Source organism: Octopus bimaculoides, chromosome 13 (genome assembly GCF_001194135.2).
Source record: "Octopus bimaculoides isolate UCB-OBI-ISO-001 chromosome 13, ASM119413v2, whole genome shotgun sequence".
In the NCBI taxonomy this organism is placed as follows: Eukaryota; Metazoa; Mollusca; class Cephalopoda; order Octopoda; family Octopodidae; genus Octopus; species Octopus bimaculoides.
In genome coordinates this window covers 60,986,990-60,997,299 of record NC_068993.1, presented here as the reverse complement: position 1 = coordinate 60,997,299, position 10,310 = coordinate 60,986,990, and the positions used below count along the sequence as shown (strand labels likewise).

General features: G+C 34.5%; 1 long non-coding RNA gene across 1 annotated transcript in view; it reads left to right on the top strand.

Moving 5' to 3' along the window:
* LOC106884294 (uncharacterized) overlaps window positions 1-9,870 on the top strand; it is a 39,324-nt gene extending 29,454 nt beyond the window's left edge. Inside the window, exons 3-4 of the long non-coding RNA XR_001411227.2 lie at window positions 6,929-7,420; window positions 9,187-9,870. This is a non-coding gene — a long non-coding RNA (uncharacterized LOC106884294). The remainder of the gene's footprint in view (window positions 1-6,928; window positions 7,421-9,186) is intronic.
* The last annotated feature ends 440 nt before the right edge of the window (window positions 9,871-10,310 follow it).

Genomic DNA, 10,310 nt, shown 5'->3' with positions numbered 1-10,310 from the left:
TATATATACACAGATATATAAATCATATATATATAAATATGTATATATGTGTGTGTGTGTGTGTGTGTGTATATGTGTGTATGTGTGTGTGTGTGTGTGTGTGTGTGTGTATGGCAGGAATGAGATTGAAGATGAGGACAAAACTTCCTGATTAAATTACTGTTTATACCAAAGGTTATTCCCGTTAGGACTTCAGTTGTTATCCAATGCACAAACATTGATTGGACGGTCATATAATATCGCTAATTCATTTTCGCCTGAACGTTTCTACTCTGAGCGAATCCGGGGTTAGAAAACTATATGCTGCCCCTGTGCGACTAGCATATAATATACACACATTCACGCATACGTGTTTACGCATATACACCTATATATTTATGTATATATACCTATATACACATACGTTAATAATGATAATAGTAATAATAGTAATAATAATAATAATAATAATAATGATGATGATGATGATGATGATGATGATGATGATGATGATGATGATAATGATGATGATAATAATAATGATAATAATGATAATAATAATAATAATAATAATAATAATAATAATAATAATAATAATAATAATAATAATAATAATAATGATGATGATGATGATGATGATGACGGTAATAATGATAATGATAATAATAATAATAACAATAATAACAGTAGTAGTAGTAGTAGTAGTAGTAGTAGTAGTAGTAGTAGTAGTAGTAGTAGTAATGATAATAATAATAATAATAATAATAATAATAATAATAATAATAATAATAATAATAATAATAATAAAACTGCAAGAATTCTTAGTATTTTCCCTGCTTGAAATACATTTTTTTGTATTTTTTTTGTATGAAGTCATTTCCTAATTTGTACATGGGAGCTTATCTGACCAATCCTTACCAAAATTTAATCAACGATTAGAGACAGAAAAGTTATGGCTAACTGTGTAGAATCATTTCAAATTTGTTTTCAACGTCATTTTTCTACTCTTATTGCTTTAAGCATGACGGCTACTTCTCTACAAGACATTCAGAATCGTACCACTATGAAATCTTGCGCACACGTACGCTGAGACACACGCACACGCACGTGCGCGCGCAGGTGTGTGTGTGTGAGTATGTGCTTTGAAGGCCCTGCTACAGGCCGGGCACTGGTGGCCTGCTGCGACTAAAGCAAAAAGTTGGCTCTGGACTTGCGCAGCTCACGTTTTCTTTGCGCCCCTGCATTCCTGTTCTGTTCGTAGGAACTGACATGTCTGTTGATGCAGCTTCGTCAGGCAGGGCGGTCTTGGCTTTGCGTTTCTCAGGAACTGTTCAGGAATCTATATATACGATGCCATCAATGTCAGCGAAGGGGACCCGTTAAAAATTTCTCTTTGAACGTTTTCTTCTAAAACGATGGCGACTCACCCGACCTAAATCAGCAACTGGTTTTTCTATCCAGTTGTAAATAGGTGAAACATCTTTTACTAACCAACGTAGCGTTCTTAAGTCTGGATTGAAAAATATAACTCACACCACTTGCCTACTAATATCAACCATACCAACGCACACAGTACAGCATCACTAAATTCTATTTATGATGACGTAAGAACTCTTCTCTTTTCAATTCGATTTCGACTTTGCATCTAAAGCATGAACTACTTCAGTGCTATATCAAAGACCGTGGTTACTCTTCTATCGGCCATATAACAGTAATAAAATACTAGGACGAAACTCGCCCCAACTTGAACAAATTTGTAGCAAAAATAACTTTTGGCAACAAAAATCTTGTTTTATAAAAAATGGTCTGCTTTCGTGCTATTAATCCATCGTCTCAAAAACTTTGAGAATTGGCCAAAATCTGCCATAAGAGAGATTAAAAATATTGTAAACAAACTTCTGCCACCGTCATTAAATTCTCCTATATCTCCACGTTTATCTAATCCGAATCAGAGATATTTTGCAACCACAGTTCGTAAAAACTTTTTTCACATTTTCCAAACTGTCATTGAGTGACAGGCCATTTTTCGGCATACATACATACAGACAGGCAGACAGGTAGACAGGGAGACAGCCAACCAGACAAGTTGATAGATATGTAACAGGTCACTACTTAAAATCTAATCTGCAGTTTTTTGTTTGTTCAGTTAGAAGAATTTAGCGAACAGCTTAGAATATGTGAAATCTTGTCAGACCATCTTGTGGATATGACGAAGTCCGCAATAATCTAACCAAACAGCAACAAAACATCGTCTTCTTCAATGGAGGTCAGTAAAAATTCTCGCGAATCCGAAATTGTTGATGGAAAAATCATTCAAGGGTTGATTAGACAAATCCGTTTATAAAGATGGTAGAAAACAACTCGATGGGGACAGACCGCATGTGGAGAAGACAGACGCATACGGGGAGAGAGAGAGAACAATGTCGGAGAGCCATTTTCAGACAGGGTTAGACAGTCACTGGTCAGTAAGAAGCTTCTGCAACAACCTATGGTCGGACAACTACTAACTCACAAGTACATTATGACACTTTCGAGTACATGGTACAACTGAATGACTCAATGTACTCACAAGTTCACCATGGTACAAGAGAATAAATAGCAGAGGGCACTCATATTCATTTACTTTCTCAATCACCCTCCTCACTGAATCTCTCTTTTATCTCAACGCCATCACAGAAACTATTCAACTAAATTACTAGGCCAGTGCAACGTTCACTCACAGAACCAGGCTACAGCTTTGATTCTATGTTCTCTATATTGTCATAACGCTTTGGAACGGACATGTCCAATTTCAACAATTAACAATAAAATGGAAGATAAACTTAAACGACAATCTACTGCTTTCAGCATTTGTTACATTAATCTCATTGTTAAATTGGGCAATTGACCTCCGAACGAAACGAACTACGCAGCCCTGCTTCCAAAACGTTACGCATGACTTCGGAAAAGTCCCGGAACAACGAACCAAACAATTTTCCATCTTATTGTTATAGATAGATAAATAATAGAGAGATACAAAGATAGCGATATATATATATATATATATATATATATATATATATATATATATATATATATATATATATCGAAAGAAAGATAGATAGATAGATAGATAAGTAGATAAATAGATAGATAGAAAGCTAGCTAGCTAGCTAGATAGATAGATAGATAGATAAATAGTTGGATAGATATATATGGTTGTGTAATTATGTATGTATTTATATAATACTTATCGATTCATAGAAAGTTATGTGGACTTGTCGCTGTAGTGTTTGATAGATGAAGGTTAATATATGCAATCATATGCGAACATGTATCAATGCATGGGATAATGGAATGAAGTCTCGATAGATCTTTCGTTACTTAGATATACTAACCGATAGACATCTAGAGAGCAATCCTATCAAGAGATTGCATCTTTCGTATATACTTTCACAAATCCATCCATCCATCCATCCATCCATCCATCCATCCATCCATCCATCCATCCATCAGTCCGTACACCACTTGACACACATACAAACACACACACACACACACACACACACACACACACACACACACACACACACACACACACACACACACACACACATGCATATGTAAATATATATACATATTTGTACATATTTGTACATGAATTTATCATTTAAAGGCACACAAACACACACATTGGTATACACACATTAAGACTTCAAACAATAGCTATGTATTTATATATGATGATAGTCCGACCTTGTAAGATATAAATATTTTTTATCTTACTAAAATTGACTTGAAACCATGGTACAGAATATAGATTGGTAAAAGTTTTTATTTTTCATTTCCTTTCGAAATTATCCCTAATTTTTGTGGTATGTAGTCTTTTGCTGCTATTTCTAGCGAGTAGATGTCCTATTATAGGTATCTCTGCATTTTAAATGAATAATACATAGTCTATTGACTGTTTTTTTTTACTCTCGCTAGACCACTGGTGGTAAATAAAATTTCTAAAATTTTTTTGCTACCCTATAATTTATTAATATATATAATATATATATATATATATACATATATGTACGCACAAACAAACACAGACACACACACATACACACATATATATTTACATATATGAGATATGCATTTATAACAGATTGACATTCATAATCCAGTGCATATTTATGCTATGAAATGAGGGGCCAATTAAAGAAAATTCTCTCCTTAATTTAACAAGCCACAAGGCATTTTGATGGTAAACTTGTGTCGGGCAATACTGGGATGAAGACGAAGAAATAGACGAAACAGAGGAATATAACCACTTCAAACGTTGAATCTATGTATCTCCACGTTGCTCCTTGTTCTACCAGGTTTCTACATTCTTCGCACACAATATCGTTATGTAACTTATTTCATAAAATATTATATATATATATGAAATATATAATTTATTTAATGTAATACGTAGCTTAATCGATTTATAACCATTAAGGAACGATTAGACTTATTACGCACTTCTACATACACACGCACTCAGACACACGCACAGACACACACACTAGTTATATATATATATATATATATATATATACACACACACACACTTATATATGTTCATGTTAAATAAACACATATACACGCGCGCGCTTATGTGTATAATAATATACGAGGTTAAGTCAAAAGTATCCGCACATTCGCCTATTCTTTCGGTTGGCCACCTTCTAACAGGCGGTACTCTTGTAGTTACATAACCGAAATTTGACCTTGATTGCTCCAGGTTTCTTTTCCTTTCGAACTAAACGCCGTGGTCTATTCTCAAATCAAGAATTATTGTTGAACGACAATGCACGCCCACATACGGCTGAAATTGTTGGCCTTGTGCTAAAATATGAAACCAATAATTATACTTGCATATAACTGTGCACAAACACACATGTTTAAGTAGCACCTATGGAAATCTGAAATTCTGCGAGAATGAAAAAAACAACATGTTAATCAGATCAGCCAAAGTCTATAACTTTCCTTCTATACATTGGACAATAAATAACACATAAACCTTCTCAACAGCAACCCACATCTGTGGACAAGATTATTGTTTTCCGAATTCGAACAAAGATCGAGGTTTCAGTTGTATTTTGATCGTAGTTTTTTTTTATTGTAAGACTTTAACATTTTGTTGCGTGATTTTATGATTTGAAGAATACATAAGAATGAATATACAACATGGCGTCACCGTATATCTTATAGAAGAAGGTGACCCATTCACCTTATAATGGTGACTTTTTCTCTACGTTTAACCTACCTCTGTCACTGTTGATAAGAGATTATCCATGTCTTTTTACACAAATAGAGAAACATTTAATTCTACATCATAATGGTGTATTGTTAAAAGAAAGTATGTAAGACATTGACGGATGGGGGTGACCCACCCGTCACTAAATAAGGAAGCTGGAGAAAAGGGAGCAAATTTGTACACAAATTTGTAAGTAACGGAAGAAATTGTGGATATCAGATAGATTTTTGTTCGAGTTCACGTTCTGTGCAAACGTTACTAAAAGGCAAGACGAGATTGATTGGTAGAAGGCATTAGAATATTCTCACTAAAAGAGAAAGTACTTCGAATTGTATTCTTCCTCCGAAAAGACAGTTTGTCAATTGGAAATTTAGTTGAAAGAAAAATGATAATTGTTCAAAGAAAACCTGTATATATTACAATATAAACTTTGTTTTAAGAACGTAACTGATATAGGCGCAGGAATGGTTGTGTGGTAAGTAGCTTGCTTACCAATCACATGGTTCCGGGTTCAGTCCCACTGCTTGGCACCTTGGGCAAGTGTCTTCTACTATAGCCTCGGGCCGACCAAAGCCTTGTGAGTGGATTTGGTAGACGGAAACTGAAAGAAGCCCGTCGTATATATGTATATATATGTGTGTGTGTGTGTATATGTTTGTGTCTCTGTATTTCCCCCCAAACATCGCTTGACAACCAATGCTGGTGTGTTTACGTCCCCGTAACTTAGCGGTTCGACAAAAGAGACCAATAGAATAAGTACTAGGCTTACGAAGTATATGTCCTGGGGTCGATTTGCTCGACTAAAGGCGGTGCTCCCGCATGGCCGCAGTCAAATGACAGAAACAAGAAAAAGAGTAAGAGTATATATATGCGCAAGTTCAGAGCGAACTCCTTTGCCTTCACTTCCGAGCAGGCATCGGATTGGTTGGCCACAACTGGATACGCCATGCCCCGTCCTCTTCTGCTGCCCTGTGATGTCTTTGGTCATCGTCGACAACGACGGACGAACAAAAAATAATATTAGAGATTCTACTACGATGGTATTTTATTACATTCCACACCTGATTTAGCTTATCGTGAGCAATTGTTGCATATGGTTCGGTTTGCTGACATTTGCTTTAAGACAGAAGAATGTGAAACTCAAAGAGTCATTTATTGACTTTCCACTGGAGAAGAGAAAAGTTTCTGCCAGTATTGATAAAATGATATCCACAAAATTGGAAGTAGATAGAATATTATTGAGTGGATGCTGTTTACATTGTTATAATAATGCCGCTGTCATGCCGGATCGTCAGCCAAGTGTTCAGCAAAAAATTTTAACAAAATGTCTTAAAGCAGTGTTTATAGACTGTGACAACCAGAGTTTGAACTTAGCATGTCTTCATAGAACAAGTCGGGAAACAGGCAAATTTCTTTTTTTTATTACTGAAGACGTTTATAATTTCTTTTTTTTTTTTCATTCAGCAACTGTTTAGAACAAATTGCTGGGTGTTTATGAATTTGTCAAGCATGAATCACATATACTGTGGAATGAAAGAGATGGGGTAGCAAACGCTGTACATGGGAACGAGATGAATTGGTTGGACTGCTAGAATAATTAAGAGAATGAAACAAAAAGTGTGCTATTGATATTTTGTGACGCATTCTTACATGAATTTTCTTTACATTGCATTTTTGTAGAAATTTTGTTTTAACGTCCACCGATGGAAAGCAGAAACATCTTGTAGAGACGTAAATGAAAATTAGAGAAGCTGCTGCTGCTGCTGGTGTTCATACTTCGAAAGAGAAATTGTCAGAATCATATGAAATGTTCTGTCAAGCAGCACTTAAAGCGGGAAACAATCAAAATGTAACATGGGGATTGACCACTCAAAGAAGGAAATATGATGTAATGGAGTGCACAGAGAAAATGCAGAAGATTCAGAATTGACTGCTGAACAGGAAATTTGTTGCATCACGAACGATGATGATATTGATCGCTAGATTACAGAAATAACCGGAAGATTTCCTCACTGACGAGATTTAGATCCACACTTTAGATATATACTAGATGTGCAAAATTATTTGCTGAAGATTTTGAAGAAATTTACAAGAAAATGTTGACTTAAAACGAAAACATTTTTTATTGAAGGATTAGAATTGTACAAAGAAATTAAATTCTATCCAATGTTGGTAAGTTAGAACAGACTGATTTCTTTGAAACATATTTCACAACAAATTTACTAACGATTCTATTTCCTTTGGAGAACATGATTTCCCAAATTTTAAAATTGTATTACAGATTATATGAACAACTGTGTTTTCTGTTACCGGTTGGGAACTGTTCTCCAAGAAGCTGGAATTAATTCTGACATACTTCACAATCTCAATGATTCAACAACAAATTAATAACGTGTTAATACCCAGTATTGAAAAATACTTCCAAAATACCATAACTCTTGACAGATAATGGATACATTTGCTTTAGTGAAAGCATGAAAGCTTCATATATAATGTAACCATTAATACTAGGTTACTAGCTGTACGACATCTAATTAATTATATGTACAGTGTGTAAGCTAATCAAATATATTTGTAAATTTAAGTAATATATTACGCAGTTGTTTCATAATCCATGTACAACAATGACCAGCTTTGAATTTGACATGGGATAACCAGGGATGTAACACAGATTACTCTAGTCAACTGACTTTGAACAATACCGGGTGGCATAAATATTCACAACTTTGATACACTTGATCTTCATTTCTTCCAGGTTTGCAGTTGTGAGATTGTGCGATATTGTAAGGTTGTGACTCACAATTTATGATAATGTCATTCAGGAGGTAATTACTCGCGAAACAAATATACACTGGAGTAAAGACTGTTTGCCAACATAACATGGCAGTCCTGGTTTAGGACGAATATTACTGTAATTTAGCCCCAGGAGACATCGTCTTCAGCTGGCTATACGACACGATCTGTGTCCTTATATCTTCGAACAAGGGAATCTAGCACCTCCACTCAGCTCCAAACAATATCTGTGTATTGCGATTTCAGGTTTTTTTTCCCTTCATCAGCACAGAATAATTGTTCAACTAGAGACGATGTCTCCTGGGGCTAAATTAGAGCAACATTCATCCTAAACCAGGATTGCCGTGTTATGTTGGCAAAAAACTTTACTCCAAGGTACTGTTGCTGAATATTTCTCGTTGCGGGATTTAAAAATAGTAAATATATACTGATCAGAATGCTTGAAGTAGAGGTGCCAAATGAAATATGTGAATAATGTTATGTAAGCTTTGTTTGCTTGTGAGGGAGTGTGTTTGTGTGTGAGTTTGTGTGTGAGTTTGTGTGTGTGTGTGTGTGTGTAACTGTGGGAAATGATTGTGTATGAAAAGGTTTGGATACTTTATAAATGATACGATAAAGGCGTCATAGGTTGTCGATATGGACGAAGATTACCAGCAGATGGGAAGAGACACGATTGTCCAGTGCATGCAGTGGTGGTGATAACACCCACCCGTCGGGTCTCTAGTTTGTCGATAGGGAAATGGTCTGTAAATACACAGGATAGCTGCGAATACTCAATAAGCAGTCCTGGACAAGACATAAAACGTTTTGTCTTGAGTTTTCTCTTCGTTTGCAGAACAAATTACAGTTTGTGAAACTTGGTGTAGGAAACCCGCCAGTTTGACAGGCATTAGAATCGTATATAGGACCTGCGACCGTTGGCGAGATATCAACAGTCGAAAAACATTGTCTAAACTCGACCAGTTGTGGTTTAGTAGTGTCAACGTGTCTTGTGTAGTGACGGATTTGTCCATCGCTTCATATAAACTATTTCGAAATTTATGAATATGTTTTGCTTACTATTTTCTTTATACTTCTGTTTTCCTTATTTATTTCTGAGGTTTTTGTCAATTTCTAACACGATGCATTTTTTGGTCTCTTTGTAGAAATCATATTCAGATAAAAAGCGGATGCTTCTCCAGAAGATGTAACTCGCATGCCGGACATCTTTCTATTAATTATACGCATGTCGGCCATTATGCCATTAATTCTGTGAGCTGTATATTAGGAAAAACTTGTTAAAATTTACCATTATTGCACAGTTTTATGTTTTCTACCAGAATGGGGTATTATCGATGAATATATTGATTGGATAATTTTGCCTAAAAATGATGAATTGAAAGCAGATAAATTTGAGAAGAGATGAACGATTAGAAATCGCTGATAAAAAAAATAACGAATCTAAAATGATATCAGATAAAAGAAAGAAATTGACTCGACAGACACGATGTATGAAAGAGTATAGAAAACGTTTATAGGAAACAGTATATAGCCATTGAAGATCTAAATTTATACTTTCATTGAAGATGTAAATTTCTAAACCACAACAGAAACGACGATGATGGCAATACGCGTGTATATGCTAATATTTGTACATATGTACGTGTTAATTGTTCGAAATTTAACTATTGGAAAATATATGAACATTATGTTATCATTTAATCATATTATACGCATTTTCATTGGTGGAAATAATAATTAAAGGTTATTTTATTGATGTTTTCAAGATTTACCATTCAAAATAAATATTTCAACATTCTTTCATGGAAGAGTATTTTAAAATTTTTCAAATAGAAATAATGGTTAATTTTTTTTCTCTTTAATTGCAATATTAAACATTTGTCAGTTCCATCTATAAACATTTGCCATTTGGAATTATGTAGAATTATGGTCAAACCTTTTAAATTAAAATAATAAAGATATCCAAAATTAAATTTATTTAAATGATTTTCTTATTTCTAATATTTTCTTTCAAAACTAGGAAACTGTCTGAAATGTCTTTTGAGACGACATTTTGGTAGAAACTATATTTTGTTTAAGCTATGTTCTACATAGATTATTAATTCTGCTACACGACTGCACATATTTGGAAAGCCAAACTAATCGATAATCGTGGTTCGGTAATTGATGTGTACTTCATTTTATCGGAAGGATCGAAAGTAAAATTGACCAAGTAAGAGTTGTATTTAGGAAGTAAAGGGACTTAACAGTACAAAAATGTTTGTTGGGT